This window comes from Cupressus sempervirens, chromosome 10 (assembly GCF_028749045.1).
Source record: "Cupressus sempervirens isolate cs-2001-9-10 chromosome 10, ASM2874904v1, whole genome shotgun sequence".
NCBI lineage: Eukaryota > Viridiplantae > Streptophyta > Pinopsida > Cupressales > Cupressaceae > Cupressus > Cupressus sempervirens.
In genome coordinates, this window is record NC_143127.1 from 654,739,825 (window position 1) to 654,761,171 (window position 21,347).

Consider the following 21,347-nt stretch of genomic DNA (forward strand, 5'->3'; position numbering starts at 1 on the left):
ACATAACTCCCTTTATGTAACTTATGTCTCCAATGTGTTATAAAATAAAGGGGACCCTTTTAATTTAAATATTTCCCACAAACTATAGTTTATGCATTAATAAAGTTAAATATTTAAATTTAACTTTATAAAATAGCTTTATCAATGCAAAACAAATCTTATCAATGATAAACAAGTCTTCTTGCCAATTTTAAGCAATTACCATCAACATACTGCTGCCACTGGATGTCCACCCATGCCCAAGATGACTTACTATAAATAGTAAGTATGCCCAAAGTTGCCTTAAAACCCCTCAGAAAGACCTGCAACTGAAACTATCTAGGCCAAATGGCCTCTAAGCCCCTTTAATGTCCTGGTTAACCTACGAGACTGTGGGGAAATAGGCTAACGACAACATCATGCTATGAATGCTAAAAAGGGGACATTACATAGTTTCTATTGCATCCACTTGAGTTGAAGCATTGATTTCTCTTTCCTCCTAGATCTGGCCTTTTTACTTCTTATTTTTAAAAATAATTCTACCTCTTCAATTTAGACTTCCTCTTCCACTGCCTTTTCCAAATTTCATGTTTTGAAAGAATTCTCTAGTGAAGGACTATTATGCTCATTCAGTATATCTTTATGATTATATAAAGAACAAAATCGTGTCAAATCTTTAGACTCCTCAATTGTAACCAAAATAGCATCAAACTTAAGAAACAAACTTCTTATGATATTTTCTACAACATTTTCACCTGTTGGCTCATGATCATTCATCCTTATTTGATTAATCACATCCAATACATGATATAAAAAAATCTCTTTAGAATTAGAATCGTTCATTTATGAATTTTCAAATTCTCTTCTAAGTGATTGTAATTTAACAACCTTTACCTTACTTGCACCTTGATATATAGTCTCAATAATCTCCTATACTTGCTTCGTTGTAATAGTTGGCTTAATATTTCAAACAATTGAATCATCCAATACTTTTCCAATAATCTTCAAAGCTCTTCTATTCTTTTGCCTATTTTCATCAAGCTTTTTCTTTTGATCGACATTCAAAGAAGATTCGTCTAATGGTTTAGCATAACCATTTAAAACTATTTTTAATAGCTCACATGAATCAAATGTCATCTTTATTCTAAAAGCCCAATTGTCAAAATTCTACTAGAATCTATAGGAAATATAGGTTGAAAACTCCCTAAAGCCATCTATGATAAAAAAATTTAAGAAAAAAAACTTTTACATAGAAATCAACTAGAATGTATGTATCATAACAAAATACTTATAAATCTTAATAGTTTCCTCACAATAGAAACAATTAAAAATTTAAGCAATTCCTTTGCTCTTGATGTCTTTAGCAGATTGTATTTCAAGCACTTTGACAATTTGCTTGTGACTTCCTTTTACGGCTTCTCTATTGCAATTTGTCTATAGCCACTCGTCTTTGAACTTGTAATCCTTTGGTACAACAATCCTATAATGGCTTCTGCCACAAATAGTGGTTGTGGATCTACTTCTTGCCAAATCTTCAATCTCTTAGTTTGTCCTAGCTTTTATACAGCTTTGATGGGTAGGTAGAGGCACAAGAAAGTAGAACAATACTATGCACTTTAGCACAATAAACACATATTTTATTTCATTCATTGTGCTATATCAAAATAATTAGTTAATATCCTCAATACTCTATACTATAGAGATTTCTTACCTTAGCCAATTCGAAACTACTATATCCAACACACAACTAGTTTAACCTAAAATTCTAGAAATATCTCAATGAAAGATACATCACCCTTTAAAATAGTTAATTCTAGATAGTTCAAATTGCAGATATAGTAGAAATTAATATTTCGAACATATATTATGTTATAATGAAATAAATGCAAATACATTGGTTGAAGGATTGAATCTGTGAAAGAGTTTAGCTGTAGTATTGATATTGGACAGTTGGAATGGATGGTGGAAGAAGGCTGATTTGTATTGAACAAAAATTTCTCCATGGTATGTGCCAACAGTTTGTTATGATTAATTTAGCTTTCCCACAACAGGGATTGAAAAATCACAGAAGCATTTGAATTGTTATAATTCAACAATGATGATGTGATATGAAGGCAACCAGAAACGATAAAATATTCACTAAAGGGAACTCCGAACCACTACAATTTGAATGCTCCTAAGGGCATTGAAATTTATTGTTGGATTACGAGAAACTCGTCAATGATTATTTTTATTCAACGAGCCCATGTTATCAATCCAGCTAATAAACCCATAGCCGGCATGTTCATTCTTATCTCGAGCTCTACAGTAAGAGTAAAATTTTGTTTCTGAAATTCCTCAGTAAATTAAAGGCTGGAGGGATTTAGTTCACCCTTGAGTTCTTTGGGGACCTCGACGACTGCATTGTAATAGGATATAATTTGAGGATTATTCTGCAGAAGTGGCATACTGACAGAGGAAACTGAAAATCAAGCAAAGTAATGGCCGATGAAAGCGAATCCAACTTATAACCATCATGACTTCTACGACTAAAACCTGTTAGATTCCAATTCATCTGCTAGATTCTCTTTGGTTCTAACTCTTAATTTTGTTTTTGAAGCAGGTTTCTGGCCACTGGATGACAACCGGCACGTCGAATGTAGTAATTTAACACAGAGCTTGAAACGATGCAGGTTAATAGAAGATGGAGTTGTAACCCATGTTGATATACACAATGCTTTGTGAATAACGAGCACATACATTTGCTTCCCATTTGTAGTCTCCTTCTTGACATCTGCGATGCACCCAATGATGTCCAACATCATGGAGATCGTTAATGCCATCAGGTTTTGTTTCATGTGAGTGTATGCTTAAATTATTTTCTCCTTTGCCCGCCAAGGTGACCTTTCATTCGCTCGTATTAGCTGTGCTTATTTAAGATACTTATGATGCACAAGAAAATGAGGAAGAAGCGCCTTGAACATTCATAAGAACATTGATTTCACTATACAATAGGGGTACAATCAACATAGTAATGCACTACTTTCAGTTGGTGATGGGAAAGAGAAAGAGCCATCTTCTTTTTGACCATACAAATAAACACATAGATCCATCATCACACTGACCGCTTAGGTGGATAGTATTTTTTGTGAAGTAATGGAGCTACTCTCCTAAGTATTCTCTAACTCTTCTTCCAACATGTTTTTTTTGTTTGGTGACATTATTGTTTGGTTCTAATTAATTAATTTGAGTAATTTGTTTGCAATGTTTACACCACACAAGTTGAGCATGTTTTCCAATATCTAGCATCATCAACCTCTTTAATTTTCAAAAATTAGATGGGATGAATATATTTTGTGAATGTATTAAGGTTGAGGGACCATATCTTAGTACTTTTGAATTCCTCAAAATTGTTGGATATCATCAGTTCTTTTGCTAGTAATATGTTGTCTAGCTTTCTAAGTTCTATCCATTTGATTTTTACATTGGGGTACTTTTCTAGCCATGTGATCATGTTTAAAAATAGAAAAATGTTTTGAATGTCAAAAACACATTCAAATATAAGGGATACACTTTTTGGGACTTGTTAGAATGTAGTATTAGCTAGTCAACGCTAAGCATCCTTTTCTTCTAGACAGTTTCTACAACTACATGCCTACTATGGCCGTAAAAGTACAAGGTACTTATTTTTGGAATAAAGACCACTTAGAATGAATTGCATAAAGTGATGTAGCTAGATGAGGGAGAGTTCCTTCATTATACATGCATGTGGTTGTGCTACCATGCAAGCACCTAGTTTGCATTTGGAAAATTCATTCTTCAAAAATTTCTTCCCTATAAATTAATAGAATCCTAGAAGCCTTTTCCCATTAGTGCAACATAAAATAGTACAATCCATTATTGACTCTTGGGTATGATGTATGAAACACACCTAATCTTATTCTTGTGCAATACCCTCTTTGCCGACATTTAAGGCTACTTGGATGCCAATTTAATCTCAATCTCAAATTCAAGCTAGACCATATGGATTTGCCTCATATGCTATTCACAATGTGTCATAGAAAGAAAATACAACTATGCCTTTAAGGTGCAGTTCCATGTATTTGTGATGGCCTTAACCTATATAGTGTGTGTGTGTTCATGATGATGCACCTTAAATCAAATTTACAAAGAGTTTCCTTATCGCCTATCCTTGAAATAGATGGTTCTACCAACATAAATTTAACTAAAAATTCCTACAAGTTTACAATAACCTATCCATGACCAACCCTTGCAATATCTTTGAACTATCCAATTAATCTTTTCTTCTTTGATTATAGTAATATTGTTGAGGGATGTTTCTTGGAGGTGTTAATCATACCACCTAACCATTTGTATTTTATTTTTGTTTTTTGATGTGCTATTTCTTTGATGAAACCCTTATTGACATATGATTATCCTCTGCATCTTTTAGTGTCCATTCCATATAAGATTATAGGGAAAAATTATATGGAAATGTAACTCTTGGAGGACTCGTAACTATAACTACTTCCACTATTGATGGAGCATCCAATAAATTTATGAGAATAACAGGAGTGGTTCTCTTGTTTCACGGGGGGAAAATCACTCGCATATATGAAGGAAAGCTATTAGATCCTTTTTTCTTCTTATATGAATTTTCACTTTTACTATCCTAGTCATCTATATGATTTCATTACAATGGGTATGTTAGAAGAAACAACAAGAAAGTAGATTACTTAGTATGTTGCATAGTCTCTAGTGTTTTATAAAATTAAAATGTACTTAAAGATGAGCCCCAACAATTGACATAGACTAACCGTGGATTTGGTATATATACACTTGCTTGAACTAAAGAGTTATGGTCTTTAACATAATGTATTCTCATTTTTGGAGTGGTTCATGGGAAAGTAATCAATTCTCTCAAATATATAAACTATAGTAATGGGAAAGTATAATAGATTTGTATATGTGTGTGCACACACTCACGCATGTGTGCACGCACGCGCGCACGCACGCACACACACACACACACATAATGAGACATTGATTCATAATCAACATATATAAAAATTAATGTGATGGGGATTCATAGTCTAATCCTTCATGATTAACTATATAGGATGGTGATTTCTATGTTAAAAGGTTGTTTCTAAATAATCTAGTACTCTGGATGAGTCAAATATATCTATATTAGGAGCTACAATACTGAGATGACTATGAGGTAAAACATACACTTTGGTAAATATCCAAGTAGGACTATGTTCATCAACAACTCTTTGTAGGTTTTGTTTTTGTGGTATATTCAAAAGCTTTCATGAACCTTTGGGCCCTAATTTTCTAAGAAACATTTATTCAAACTTTTTCTTTCCTATGATTTTAGGTTGAACTTGAATAACTTTGAGAAGAAATTTCTTGTGTGGAATGCATGATTTTTAATAGGATATGGTGCCACAAATACTTCACAAATATGTATACATAAATGTGTGCAATTACTTCACACATCTATATACATAAATGTGTACAATTAGTTCACACATTTATATACACAAAGAATCATAAGATATTTTCTTTCAACATTAGCTCAAAAAATTCCTTATACAAGAAGGTAAGAATATTTTCAATGTTTTCAATAATTTTCACTTCACATCTTTTAACAACTTGCACTCCCTTATATAGGGATCTATTACAAGAATTTGTAACTAAGACACATTTAGTTACAAACTGTGTAACTATTTTACATCATAACATATTTTTAAAAACCTCCTGATAGAGTCATCACTGGTTCTTCACAAGTACAAATTCCTTAAGCAAGAATCAATTCAAATTGTTTAACATAGAATTGTATTACCCATCTGAAGTGCCAGATTAATGACACTAGAAATCAACTATCAACAAAACATTCTATCAAACTGAATACTTGAAGTATGTAAAACTCATTCACTACATCTCTTTTCCATAGACCATCATGTGGCCAATAACTATCTAAAAACTATCAACCAATTCCTTGAAACATTGATTACCGCAAATGTTAATCTTTTCTTTAGTTCTTAAACTAACATATATATTCTTCATTAAAGATAGATAGACAATATTTATTTTTGTTTTTCATGCCCTGGAAGAAATAGGGAAGTTACACCATGAAAATAACAAAGAAATCATGTCATGGAGAAAACAAGGGAATCAAAAACCTCTTTCAGAATTTCATACATGTACCTCTTATAACACTTCTTTTAATGCATCTTTCTTTAAAAAATCAAATGGAAGTGTTGTAGATGCATTATGAAAAGCCCAGTTCAAACAAGAAGAACACTTACTAGATTTTATTCTCACATACCTGTGTTTTGAGGAGTTTTGAGTATAATTTACCTCTTTGTTGTTTGCTACTTTCAAACCCATGTATTGAGTCCTTAATCAAATGAAACTCTAACAAAGATTTCTTTCCAAAATGCTAGTCATTCTCCACAAGCAAAATATTAACCTATGTGTCAGATTGATCTTCATCATATACTGAATACCCATAACTAATTGCCAAACAATACTTCAAACATAGAGAAAACCCTTGTTCATGGCGGTAACACTGAAATGACTTCGAATATATGAAGGATCTAATCTTCGAATGGAGCGATTTCTGCTTTTAACTTTCACTATGCACCAAGCCCAACCGGAACCACCCAATTAGTTTTTTGTTAACAAAACAACAAAAAACTAACATGTAGGTGACAAGGTAAAGAACGAAAAAGCCAAAAAAAATTCAACAATGATAATATAAAATGCGTCCAGAAAGCCTTACAAATAGAAATTTGAAAGTGGTAGGCTTTCATTAATTGGAACTCCAAACAACTACAACTACTATATTCTTTCACTCTTCTGGATTCACAGTTAAATCCTCCTGCGTGTCTACCAGAATTTCCCGAATCAGCATCAGCTCACCTTTGGAGATGTGCATCAGGATTTCATCTATGAGATCATGGAAATCATCTCTGTTATCATTCAAATGCTCGCGCAGTGACTGCATCTTGCTAACCGTGCCGCTTTTGACAGAAGATGTCGTCATGGCCGATTTATACAATCGTTCAATTTCAGGGGAGGCCTCAGCGACAAAGATATTTGTATCCATACATGCAAGCTTATTCCCGGCACTCTCTGCCGATAAGACACACTGACAGATGAAACTAAAATCAACAAAACTGATAGCCGATGAAAAAGAATCCAGCTTATACCCATCTCAATGTCTATGATAAAAGTCCATAGATGCTCATAGGGTTTAATATACTTCTCAATCATTCCAGCGGAGGCCTAATGTAGTGTTTACGGTTTAGTTCAAGACGCTATTACTTGTTTCGATCTATCTGGCCGGCATTACCGACCCAAATTTTCTTTATTTCTTCCACTTAATTTTGTTTTAATGCTCCGTTCTAGCCACTCTATGATAACTGGCGCATTGCAGGTAACGCCTTGTTTAATCAAGTTGTTTTTCAACAAAATCGATGCCATACCTAAAAGATAAAGTATTTGAAAACCCATACCCCTGTCATTAGAAGGAGCGGCAATAAACGATTCACACATCTGTCCTTAGCGATTGGCGTATTCCGCATTCTCACAGTTGAATATCTATATGCAAATTTGATAATGATAATTTATTTCAGGTCCTCATCAATCTTTGTTTTTAGTTATTTTACGTGCTGATTAAATTTATTTTTAAATTTCAATTTTCTCATATGAAAGAGATTTTTATTTAACTTGAAGAAGTTGTCTTTTCCATTGCGATATATTTTGAATACATATATTAGATGTTAGTTTTATTTTTGTTTTTCTAATGGAGATTCAACACTTTTTGTCTAATCTATTCGGCCAAATGTGCTTTGCACTTAGTAATACTTGATCCCTGTTGGGCTCTTTGTGAGCCTTTCAACTTCACTAATAGACCAAGGGACTTTGACAAATGTCAGTTTTTGGAATGAATCATATTTATGGTCTTTAAAATTGAATTTAAAAAAAAATTATTTATTACATTGTAAAGATTTTTAACTACAAACAAAAATGCTAAATCATCTAAAAATAACAAGTATTTAAAGAAATATGAAGAGGAAGCATGTTAAAGTATATTAAATATTGTTAGACAATAGAAACTAGAAATAGACATAGTACATTACTATTTTATTAGTATCTCTTGTAATGTCAATCTTGATCAATATGTTATGAGCTAAATTGTTAGGAAAGTTGTTACTTAAATTCTCTTACACCATACTGCTAAAGGTTTTTCTTAGTTCCTTATTGTCTCCATGAATGTATATTATAGACCGTGACTATAATAAGGGATGAAATAAATAAAGTTAATGATGCCCCTAAATTAAATAATGATAATATAAATAATTAGGACATTAAACTAAGCTATGAGCAAATTACCAAACTGATATTTTTTGACAACCAAATAAAATTGTTAGTCTTAGATTATCATATAAAATTATTAATAAGAGTATAACACCGAACATTAAACTTGAAGGGATCTTAGTAAAAGTGCTAAGTAGATTTTTACCAATTTCTATTTATTCATCAAAGTCAATAATAATTTGTTTGATTAGTTTCAATTAAAATTTTATTGATGAGATTCTATAAAAGGATAATGTAATTTCTTTCCCTACATTTTGATACTCAATTCTCTTGATTGCGTGCCTTAATATTTGATTGCCTTAATTATTTTTATTTATTTTTAATTATGTATAGTAATGCTCATTCACTGGCTATGCCACATTTTTGTTTTTGGGCTTTAAACATCATTTTAGTAGTAAAATATTATGTGATAATTATATCTATTCATCTACTAACTAACCATTAATGCATTTGAGATTTAGGTTTAGCATTTAGAGTTATGACACAATTTACAAAAATAAGTTTTAACAATAGAAGTCAAAATTTATAAAAAGAAGATTAAATCCCCTTTTCAAGCTATATCTATCTACTCTTCCTCTCACATGAAGAGGATAATATCTTTGAATGATGAAAATTTAGACTACGTCCCATCCTACAAATGTGTGTCAGATTAGATAGATGATATTTGTAAAAAAACAAAAAGGAAAGGAACTCATCAATAAGGGTAAATCTAAAATTGGTGTAAGACCAGTTGGGTCCCCTACTATAAATATAAAATCCCCTTCCAAAAAGAAGATATACTTTCCTTCTATTAATGATAGTTTATCTAAAGTTGAATAGGAAAATATGGAGAAAGACATTCATATTGACATCCCTAATGAAATTGAGAAAGAAACCCTTATGGAAAAGGCCTCCCCTTGTTAAGGTGAGAGCTTTGTACGAAAAATATTCATTAATTCCTCATTAGCCACAAGGACCTATCTAATTAAGTTATATCAGAGCCAAGTGAACTTTAAAAACTCCATTAATGCTAAAAACTAGATGATATTCTTTCTAGCACCCAAAATCTAACGAAAGGCATTAATGATCTAGAGTAGAGTGTTGAAAATAAAATTTTGAATTTGGAAGATAAATTTCCAACGAGGTTCAATCTTCTCTTAACAAAGTGGTCATTGTTAGAAAGTCATCTTTAATGGCTATCAACGAGGGAAATGACACTCAATGAACAAGAAAAAGTGGTTCATTAGCTTTCAATGGGTAATTCTATAGTTTCCATTTATATGGATATTACTCTTGACACTGCTATTTTTCAAGTAGTAAAGAAGAACGAATTTATTGGTAGAGATGAGGAAGGACAAAGTGAGAGAACTTGTAGGTCCACAAACTAGTTCTAGTCTTTGCATATGGTTCAAGACAAAAGAACAAGGGTGATATTCCTTTAGATAGTGTTATTAGGAAGGTCAAGGACATTAATAATTATATTATTAAGAACTAGTGTGTAACTAAATACATGTATATTGTTTATGGGTATGTTCTATTGTATCTTTTTTTAACATGATAGACTTTTTTTTTAAAAAAATCATTGGGTTTTTGGTCCTCTTAGGACAAATTTTCTCTTAGATAAGAAAAAAAAGAAACATAAAAAATGATTAAAAAATAAAAAATCATATCACAATTAAATAATAAGGGGAAAAGGAAATATTAAAAATAGATAGACACTTTAAAAAAATATCATTACTCAAAGATTTATTAGATTAGATTTTTAAATTTTTCTAAAGTGCACATTCATATACTACTAAATTATATTTCTAATTATTCTAGGAGTAGTGATTTTATTTTATTTTTGATCGATAAGAGGCCAAAGCCAAGGTTAATTATTATTATTTGTTGTGATTAATTATTTTGATTATTAGTTAGGCTTGAGTATATTTGAACCCAAGACCTCCTAATTAAGAGGCTCACAATTTATCATTGTTTTGTGGGCTCTTGCCTTAGGAGTAGTGATTTTTATCAACACACATAAGAATGCTTTAATTTTATGGATTTGGATTTTATGTAGATTTGGGAAATGCTAGTTTCAATAATTTCATTTCTATAATCATCATTTCATTATGGTTATTCTATAATTAAAATTTAGGAGCATACCTACTTGACAATAATATAATGATATTTACTTAAAACATTAAAGAAGAATACTAGTCCATTTTTCTAAACATGTCATATATATTTTTAGATGATATACAAAGCATACTCATACAACTATGTGATATAGCCATTGATACAATAAAAATGTCGTGTAAATATTTAGTAATATTCTCCAAGAGATTTTTCAACTCACTCCAATGCAATGCACCTCATTATAACCAAAATTAGAATAACATATACAAAGTGTATAAGAACTTACTGTTTTACATACCCTTCTTAATTATTTTTCCTTATTTTAAACAATTTATATAAAATTGAAATTATCCACTAAATACAATATGAATCATGAGAAGTATTACATTTCTTATGATATTGATTACTTAATTGTAAACAAAGAAAATATTCCACTGGAATTAAATGTGTGAGAGAGATTGCATCTCCTTATTTATTATTTATTGCACTATATATATATATATATGTCGCCGAGGATAAATGACAATATCGAGGAGGTGACAATTACGAGAAGAATAAACTGTCCAGACGAGTTACCCGAGTACTTGCCAGTTGACATTAAAACAAACGGTTCCATACATCTGCTTCCAAACAAGATTTAGCGGAAGAATCGAAGAGAATGAGAGCACCTTGTATTCACTTTCACATCAAACTGATGCTCGGAAAGATACTTTTGACAACATAGAGATTGTAGTTTTAGGAGTACGTCAAGATGAAAGAAAGCACTGGTCTTCCTCGTCTGGTGTTAGCTTGCTTGATTTTCAGTTTATTCTGTCAGTATGCCACTTGTGCAGAGTATGCCTCAAATTACATTATTCGTATGGATAAATCTGCTATACCCACTGAATTCTCCACCCACGAGCATTGGTACAAATCTGTGGTATCTTCTGTAAAATCTTTGCCCGGCTCCCTGAAAGAGGATAATTTCTAACACTACACTTATGATACGGTCATGCATGGCTTCAGCGCCAGGCTGACCCAGTCGGAGCTGGACACGCTGGAGGAGATACCCGGCCATGTGTTGTCGTTTCCCGATCCAGTGGGACAATTCCATACCACTCATTCAACCGAATTCCTCGGGCTCAGTCTGTTGCCGGCATCTCGAGCAAGACGTTATCGTGGCGATGATGGACAGCGGAGTGTGGCCGGAGAGCGAGAGCTTCAACGACCACGGAATGGAAGCCGTGCCTGCCAGATGGAAGGGGACTTGCGAGAACGGCACCGCTTTTGATCCTTCACTCTCACGCAACAGAAAGCTCATCGGTGCGCGCTCCTTCAAGAAAGGAGCAGTGGCAATGTACGGGCGAATTGACACATCTAATGACTACGACTCTGCGAGGGACATTTTCGGGCACGGTACCCATACGTCGTCAACAGCGGGGGGCAACTACGTGAGCAATGTCAGATTCTACGGTTACGCTCCTGGCATAGCGCGTGGTGTGGCTCCGGCCGCGCGAGTGGCTATGTACAAAATCGGTTGGTCGATTGGGGTTGCGGGCTCTGACGTGCTTGCCGGCATGGAGAGTGCCATTAATGACGGAGCTGATGTTCTCTCTCTTTCTCTCGGCTTCGACTCAACACCTTATTTCAATGATGTTATGGCGCTGGGAGCCTTCGCGGCCACCAAGAAAGGAGTTGTTGTTGTTTGCTCTGCGGGAAACGACGGCCCATCACGCCAAAGTGTACTGAATGGCGCACCGTGGATATTGACAGTGGGAGCGAGCACCATCGACCGAGGATATGAGGCTATGTTGAAGCTGGGCGATGGATCCGTTGTATCGGGGTCCTCCTCTTATTATTCCGATACGACAAATGGCAACTTCAAGATATCGAGTGCACCGCTCGCCTACGACGTCGGAGATAGCGCGTGCACGAGAAGTCTTGTCCCTGAGAAAGTGAATGGGACGGTGGTGCTATGCACCAACGTCAGCTCTGATATCATTGATGCTGCAGAATCTGCTGGAGCCGTTGCACTAGTCATGGTAACAGATCAACCAAACTATTTAGCTTCATATCCATCTAACGAGTTCCCTACTTTGTATTTGAATGCTCCTGATGGGGCGGCCCTCGCAAAATATTCTTCTTCAGTGGCCAGTCCTGTGGTGGAAGTTGATTTCGGCGTGACAGTCATGGGCATGAAGCCTACGCCAGTGATGGCTGATTTTTCATCTAGAGGCCCGAATAATCAAGGCCCCAACATACTCAAGCCAGACATTACTGCGCCTGGGGTGAGTATCTTAACGGCCTGGGCAGCAGAAACCCCGAGGGACAATTATGCTATGATTTCTGGGACGTCCATGTCGTGTAAGCATGTAGCCGGTGTGAGCGCTCTGCTGAAAGCGGTTCATAGTGAATGGAGTCCCGCGGCAATCAGATCTGCAATGATGACCTCTTCCTACACGCTAGACAACACCAACAACACTATTAATGATGGTGATGACGGCCAACCAGCCACTCCACTGGATTTTGGTGCAGGCCATGTTGATCCTAATAAAGCCGTTGACCCTGGCCTTGTCTATGACATTGATGCCGAGGACTACATAAACTATTTGTGCACTCTCAATTACACCACCCAGCAAATTCAATTAATCGCCGGTGTGCCCGTTTCATGTCCGAGCAGTCTCGACTCGGGTTCAGATTGTCTAAACTATCCTTCCTTCACTGCAGTATTCGAAAAGAATGCCACATCATCTTACTCTGCCAGATTTAAAAGAACATTGACGAATGTGGGAGGGGGCACATCGTATTATAAGGTAGTCGTTGACGTGCCAAACGGATTGAAGGTAGAGGTAAATCCTTCCAGCCTTAAATTTACTGAGAAATTCCAAAAGCAGAATTTTACTCTAACCATGGAGGTCGAGTCAAGTATAGATGTTTACGGATTTATAAGTTGGATCGATCAGATAGGTCATGTACTGAAAAGCCCCGTCGTAGCTCTCTTTGAATAAGAACCAATGTTGCAATGCTTCTCGGATCCCTGAAATAAAATTTCAACCCCTACAAGAGCATCCAAAATCTAGTAGTTTTCAGTTCCCTTTAGTAAATATCTCATAGACTCTCATTGTTATAAGTAGGTATTTTAACTGGCACTTACCATAATTATTGTTAATTTTCACGAAGTTCAATAATAAACAGTTTATTATTATCAGATTGTTTTTCTTTTACACTTTTTTTTGAGCTCAACAAATATGATTGGGTGATTTCAATTTTGCATGGTGTCATTTTATACAAAGTGTCTGATATATTGGCTTTCTTGTCATTGATAACAAACCAAGTCATTTAGGGCCTGTTTGGCTGCGTGAATAGGAATAGCTATTCTGGAATAGAAAATGGGGCTACGTATTCCTGTTCTCTATTTGGTTCAGCCAATTCTTGATGGGGAATTTGCAGACCCCAAAATTTATGTTTTCTAAAATAAAGAAAAGTGGAATAGGAATACGTATTCCAATAACACCTATTTGAGTGGAATTGCAAAACCTCATTTTTGGACCAAAATTGGAATAAATATTCCTATTTTACTTCGTATTCCAATTTCGATTTGGTGTATTCAAACGAAGAATTCAAAATTTTAAGAATTTACATATGCCTATTCCGCTTGTATTCCCATTGCCAAACGTGCCCTTAGAGTTGTCAAGATAATCTAGTTGTTGGCCTAGAATTTCTTGGAAGTGTACTTACATAACAAGGAATGAAAAGTCTACTGCAGAATCTTTCTAGAATGTTTTTGGTCCAAAGGATTGACTCTTCTTCTAGTAGTAAATTATAGAAAAGAGAAGGTGACGCTCTGGTATTAATCATTTTTGTTTGGGTCTATATTTTGGTTGATCTATCATCAATATATTATATGGTTGGTCCACAATATGTTTTGGTCCCTTTTATTGCTCTATAATTCACTAATGGATTGGATACACATGCTACTCTTTTGTGTGGATGGCTTGTGTTGGGATATGTTATAGTTCGATGTTGTTCCATGTTCAATAATGCTTTATGTATATACTTTTTCAAGTCCTACATTCAAATTTGATTAATAAGTAGATGGTCTTAAAACTAATGCTTATTTAGCTGCATAGAAAAGGTGAGACTCCTAAAGATCAATATTTTAAATATACATAATATGAGCCAAAATAAAGAATTATATCAACATATTTGCATGCATTAATGTCTTTAATTTAAATCATATGCATGTATGTATTTGTATGTATATGTATGTATGCATGTATATTTGTGTATGTATGTATGCATGTACACATACACACACAAATAGATATGCAGATAGATCGATATTCGGTGTATTGATTCTCATTGTTGGTTCTTATAGCTAGGTTTTCCATGTATCAAAGTCTTAGTGCTATTGTGTTGATTTTCTAATCTATAATTGCCTGTTCTATAATATAATTAATTTTACTTATTATTTATGTAAGAAAAAAATTAGAATTGTTAACCCGCTCTCTGCATTTAGTGTAAGTTCACAACAAAACAATGCAAGTTACATGAAGAACTTCTGTCATTTAAAGATACATTGACAATATCATGGCATAGAAAATTATTCATTTTTCATTCTCACCTATTGGTTTAGAAAAATATATTAAAATAAAATAAAGAAAGTATCCCAATGGATCCATAAGATTTTAATTAAGAAAATAGAGCAACATAAAATATAAAAATTGGAGAAAATAAGGAAACAAATAGAAAATCAAATTGTGTGATTTATCATTAATTGTATTAGAAAATAAATTGAATATCTAGTTAGTAATTTAGGCAATTACATTGATTTCTATCAACAAAGGAAAAAGCCCTTTACAAATTTTTATTGAAATCAATATATAAAATGATGTCACAAGAATATTGAATACAAAGAGTTGAAGTGAAAAATGTAATTATTAATTATATGTCACAATTAAAAATTTTCCTCCTAGAGTCTCACCTATATTATGAAGAGTTAACACTTGTGATTAGTGATACAACACCCTTCCCGAAGTTAGTAAGTCATATTAATAAAAACAAGATAAGATTTAAATATAATTCAAAATTTGTGTTTCAATAACTTTCATCAATGCATCTTTAGAATTAAGAATCATAATAATATTATCCCAATTTATCTTAACTTATATAAATACACTTTTAATTAAGTGAATTAAATCTCCAAATGATTTTGTCTCTGATTGAAGAGAACACTTTTTAGCTAGATTAGTATCACCTTTTTTGTCACTAGACAAAGTGAATTTGTGTCATTTAAAAAAAAATTAAGCTAATAGTTGTTCCAACTATAATGTCTCTCTATCTCCTTTAGTGTGTATAAAATAATAATCGTCTACAGTGAAAAAGGTAATTCATTGTTTACAACCGAGAAACATAATTGGTCAATAACAATATAGAAGAATACATATCTAATGGCCAATACTCTAATATCAAGACAAATTCACATGTTTGAGGCAATCAATTCTTGAAGTTATAAATATTCTTTGAAGTGAACCTCAATGCTTTCAATGATGTGCCCAAAAGTACCATAAAATATATTTATACCTTTTCAATGAACTTCTTTTGGATTACTCATATAAGGTTTGATTACTTCATTTTCATTAAAAATGTTATTTCTTGTGCCCTTCCAAGAATAAAAACCTATGACTTCTCAAAGAAACAATTGCTTTAGCATTTATTCATCTTCCTCTAACATCCACTCACGAATAAAATCTAGCACACCACATAGATCATTATAAATAGAAGGGGGATTTCTTTGAGAATCAACAAAGAGCAAAATAATATTATTTTAGATGATATCTTTATCTCAATGATTGAGAAATCAATGAGCTACTTTTTCTAGTCTATTTTCATGTTTTATATCTACATGTAGCCATATCATGTTTTTCACAATTTGATATTTTCTTTGATAACCTTCAATCCTAAGAACTTTAGAATTTTAGCCTGAAAGATGTCTCCAACATATATCATGTTCCATGCCTTAACTTTGAATCTTGTTGGTTTTAACTTCTAACTCACTTAAAAGATGAGAGATCTAGTACACAATATATTCTACCATTGTTCTACTTAATTTCCTAAATTAGATTTATAGGTCCAAAATTTATTAATGTCTAAAAATTTGGTCTATTTTTCCAGCTTTTAACCCGCATTAAAATTATATCATTATGACTCATTCTGGTTCTAGGGAGTGAAATGAATGATAAATAATTTAAATTGGCCTACTAAGAGTAAACAAAAAAACTATCCAATCAAATTTGCATATGATAGTTGTATTCCCTTCTATTATAGATGTTAGAATATGAAAAGATTGATAACCTAGAAAACTAGTGCAAAGAATAGATATCTAAACTATGAATGAAAATGATATAAAATTAGAATAGCAACATAGAGTTAGTCTCCAAGAGAGTATTGCAAATACTGGAAGCAAAATAGCATTAAGAGGATGCAAAAGAAATCGATCCCAAATACAAGCCAAGTAGCATGCTTATATGGACTAGGAAGAGGGAGGAGGTGGCAACACCAACCAATGAGGAGCAACCATCTATTAGACTAAAGATTTCAAAGTATCTTCCTAAGATAGCTAATGGATGCTCACATGTAGAAAGGTGAGACCTCGCAACGACTTTCTAAATAAGAGATGGTTTATTAACCTAAGCAAGATTATTAAAAGTGTAGGAAAAAAAACTAGCAATAAAGGGAAAAATAAATAACCCACTAGGGAAAAAAAAACTACACTAGCACCCCCATAAGTGAAGCTTAGGTGGATGGAGAAATGGGTCCCGACAAGTTAGGCCTGATGAGGTACCCATGTACATAAAATTCCCCCAAAAGAGAGAGAAGAGACCCCCACAAATAATCAGGACTCCAAGTGAGAGGAAGAGGCCCCCCCAAAAGATGAAGCATCACGCACCCCTAGCAAAGCTCGCAAATGAAGGAACTTGCTCTCAGTGAAGGGTTTGGTGAAGATATCAGCAACCTGCTTGGATGTCAGACAATAGCGAAGGTTGATGACATGACCATGGATGAGCTCCTAGATGTAGTGCATGTGGATCTCAATGTGTTTGGTCCATTGTTGATGGACCAGATTCTGTGAGATCTAAATCGCACTCTAGTTGTCACAAAATATGATTGATGGTTGTTTGATTTGGATATCAAACTCAGTGAGAAGATGTTGAAACCAAATGGCCTCAGTGGTGGCATTCACAGCCCCCCAATACTCAACCTCAATAGAAGATAGAGCAATTCAGACTGCTTCTTGCTCGACCAACAAATAGAACCGAAACCAAGTGAGAAGCTGTAACCTAAAGTAGACTTGTGATCCTAAGAATCACTTGCCCAATCTGAATCTGTGTAGCCCATCAAATCAAGCTCAATACCTGCTACATAGTGAATCTCATAACTGTGAGACCCCTGAATGTAGTGAAGGATCCGCTTGGCTACTTTCCAACGCAACTCCTGAGGCTCCTGCATGAATCGAGAGACCATGCCTATAGCATATGAGATGTCAGGTCTCGTATGAGTCAAATAAATGAGACTCCCAAAAAGTTGATGATACAAGGTGCCATCAACAAGTGGAGAAGAACATTGAGCCTCAAGTTTGACTCCAAAAAGGAAGGGAGTCGAAGAAGGCTTACAGTCAGCCATATGAAACCTCGAGAGTAGATCTAGAGCATACTTGGACTGTGTGATGGTGATCCCAGAAGGAGACTGAAAGATCTCAATCCTAAGAAAGTAATGCAATAAGCCCAAGTTAGTCATCAAGAAACTATCTTGAAGGGAAACTTTGATAGCCTTAATGGTGGGTGAAGAACTTCCTAAGATCAGCAAGTCATCAACATACAAAACCAAAAATAGGAGTGAATCACCTTGTTGCAGAATGTAGACATTAAGATCAAAATGGTACCGAGTGAACCCAATTGATAGAAGAAAGGAGTCCATCTTGGCATACCAGGCCCGAGGAGCCTATTTGAGGCCATAGAGAGACTTTCGAAGATGGAACACAAGTGAAGAATCTTGAAGGAAACCTTGTGGCTACTCCATGTAGATCTCCTCATGAAGGTCACCATGAAGAAAAGCACTCTTCACATCCATCTGATGTACTTCCCAATGATTAGCTGTAGCAATGGCAAGAACAAGTCGAATGGAATTCATTTGGGCAAATGGCACAAAAGTCTCAGAGTAAGCAATCCAAAGAACCTAGGAGAATCGTTTAGCAACCAATAAAGCCTTGTGTTTGTCAACTAACTCATCTACTAAAAATTTTGTTCAATAGATCCACTTACATCAAACAAGTTTTCTTCCCTTAGGAAGAGGGACAAGATCCGAAGTGTGGTTCCTCATCAAGGAACTATACTCTTCATACATAGTTGTATCCCACTCAGGAATACTAGAAGCCTCATGAAAGGACTATGGATCTAAGGCAATAGCAATGAAGACATGTGGAGCATCCTAGAATTGTGAATGAGTCCACCTAGTGTCTGATGGATCCCTAACCCAATCACCTACAAACTGCAAGGTCTGTCTAGCCCAAAGTGGACTGGAAGATGGAGAATTTGGAGGAGAATCATCAACCTGTGAATGATGACTAGGAGAGGAAGGAGGTGAGTCTTCTATATCACTCTCTGCATTAGAAGTGTAGGTGGAAGACTGTTCAAGTGAATCTGACCCATCAGAAGATCTGTCATGTATTCCAAGTGACTCCAATGTCAAAGTAGAAGGAGTTGGAGAAGTGATAGAAAGGGAGCTTGAAGGTTCCTCCTCAAACTAAACACTCCTCTCAATGAACAACTCATGTGCAGTAGGGTGAAGCAACTGATAACCCTTCACACCATCAGGATAACCTATAAATATGCAAGGTTTGCTCTGCAAATCCAAGGCCTCATGTTTCGCTACAGGAATGTGGGCCCATGCAAGAGAGCCAAAAACTTGAAAGTGCTTAACTAATGGTTTTTGAACATTCCAAGCTTCAAAAGGAATAACTCCCTTCAAGGCTTGGTGAGGAACATGGTTTTGGATATAACAAGCACAGTTAATGGCTTCTACCCAATACTATGGTGCAAGAGATCTAGAGTGAATCATATAGTTTTCCATTTCCTTCAAGGATCTATTCTTCTATTCTACAACACCATTCTACTGAGGATTGTATGGAACTGAATGTTGTAAATCAATCCCCTCAGAAGTGCAAAATCTGTCAAACTGATGATTGACATACTCACCGCCATTGTCTATATGCAAAACTTTGATGGCTTTCCTGGATTGCTTCTCTACAAAAGTTTTGAAGTCCTGAAAAATGATCAAATACCTCTGACTTCTATTTGAGAAAGTACACTCAAGTATATCGAAAAAAGTCATTGATGAATGTGTGGACATATCAGGCCCTGCTGAAAGAAGGATGCTAAAATGGACCAGCCAAATAACTGTGAATTAACTCTAGTATTTGTGAAGCTCTCCATGCCTTACTTTTGTCAAACTTTTCCTTAGGATGCTTACCAAGAATGCAACCTTGGCAAACACCGCTTGAGAACTGAACCGAAGGAAACCCTATGACCATGCTCTACTGGTTGAGCTAATGCAAATAGCGAAAGTTAAGATGGCCAAACTGCTCATGCCATAATTTACTCACATCATTAGAGTGAGTGAGAAAAATAGATGAAGGAGGATCAGGAACAAAGTGAGAAAATAGATAGAGTCATGACTGATGATCTACTCTTCCAATTGCAACTGTAGAATCACTATGCAACTCACATATCTCCACTGAATCAAGAGTGAACTCAACCCGCTTGCCTAAACCTGTATGAGTGATCTAGTATGCCAATAGGAGATTAGTTGACAATGAGGGTACACAAAGAACATCATGGAATGTGCCATCCCCCACATCAATAGACACTCTCCCATACACCTCAACAGGAGTGTCATCACCCATCAAAATAGAAGGCATAGTACACAACTCCAAAGATGCAAGTTTTTCCTTAAGTGAAGTGATGTGGTGTGAAGCACCTGAATCAAGAACCCAAGTGGATGGTGAGGAAGCAACTGCAACAAGGGCTTTTCCCTTTCCTTTCCCCTTGCTATTTTCTTTTTCCTTGTTAAACCCTTCATTAGAACTTTTTTTGATAGACTTAGGAACACTAATATTATTCTTCTCAAGAATGTATGTCAAGTGATCAATTTTTTTTTTCAAACATTTATGTTCATCATGACCAGGTCTTTTACAATAGGCACATTTGACTTTTTCTTTCTTAGGCTTATAACCCTTGGAAGATGGGGTATCAATAGTTGCTTTTGAAGCAACCAGTATCTGATCCTTCTTTTCCTCACTATTATTTTGTTTCTCATCCTTACTATTGTTGTTACTACTTTGTCCTTTTTGTTCTTTTGTGCCTTGGTTGCTAGCTAAGGCATGTGACTTAGAGGACTTAAGAGTGCCCATCTGGATTAGCTTGTCCTGGTCTTGAGTGAGATTGACAGCAAAATCATCTAAAGATGGCATGGTGAATTGAGTACCAACTGCACCCTTAGTAGCATAGAAGGTGGAGACAAACATAGAATATTCTGAACTTAGCTTAGAGAGAATGCTAAGAATCAATTGTTCATCTTTCTTTTCAATTCCACATTTTTTAACTGCAACCTTAGTGACTTCAACTTAGTGAAGAAATCTAGGATTGTGTTGAAATTGCCTGGACTTAAATTAATTAGTTCATTTTCCAACATATGACCCCTCATTGAATCTTGTGTACCAAATAGTGTTTCTAGCTCTAACCATATTTCATTTGGTGTATTCAAAGATTCAATGTGAAATAGAAAATCAGGTGAAACAGACAAACACAATGTTCCATATGCCTCATCACATTTGTTAAACCACTTAGGCTTGTCTTCATCTTTAG

At 34.7% G+C, this 21,347-nt stretch overlaps 1 pseudogene; it reads left to right on the forward strand.

The window, feature by feature from the left end:
- Positions 1 to 11,197: 11,197 nt before the first annotated feature.
- On the forward strand, positions 11,198 to 13,433 carry LOC149535533 (subtilisin-like protease SBT1.7 pseudogene; annotated as a pseudogene).
- The last annotated feature ends 7,914 nt before the right edge of the window (positions 13,434 to 21,347 follow it).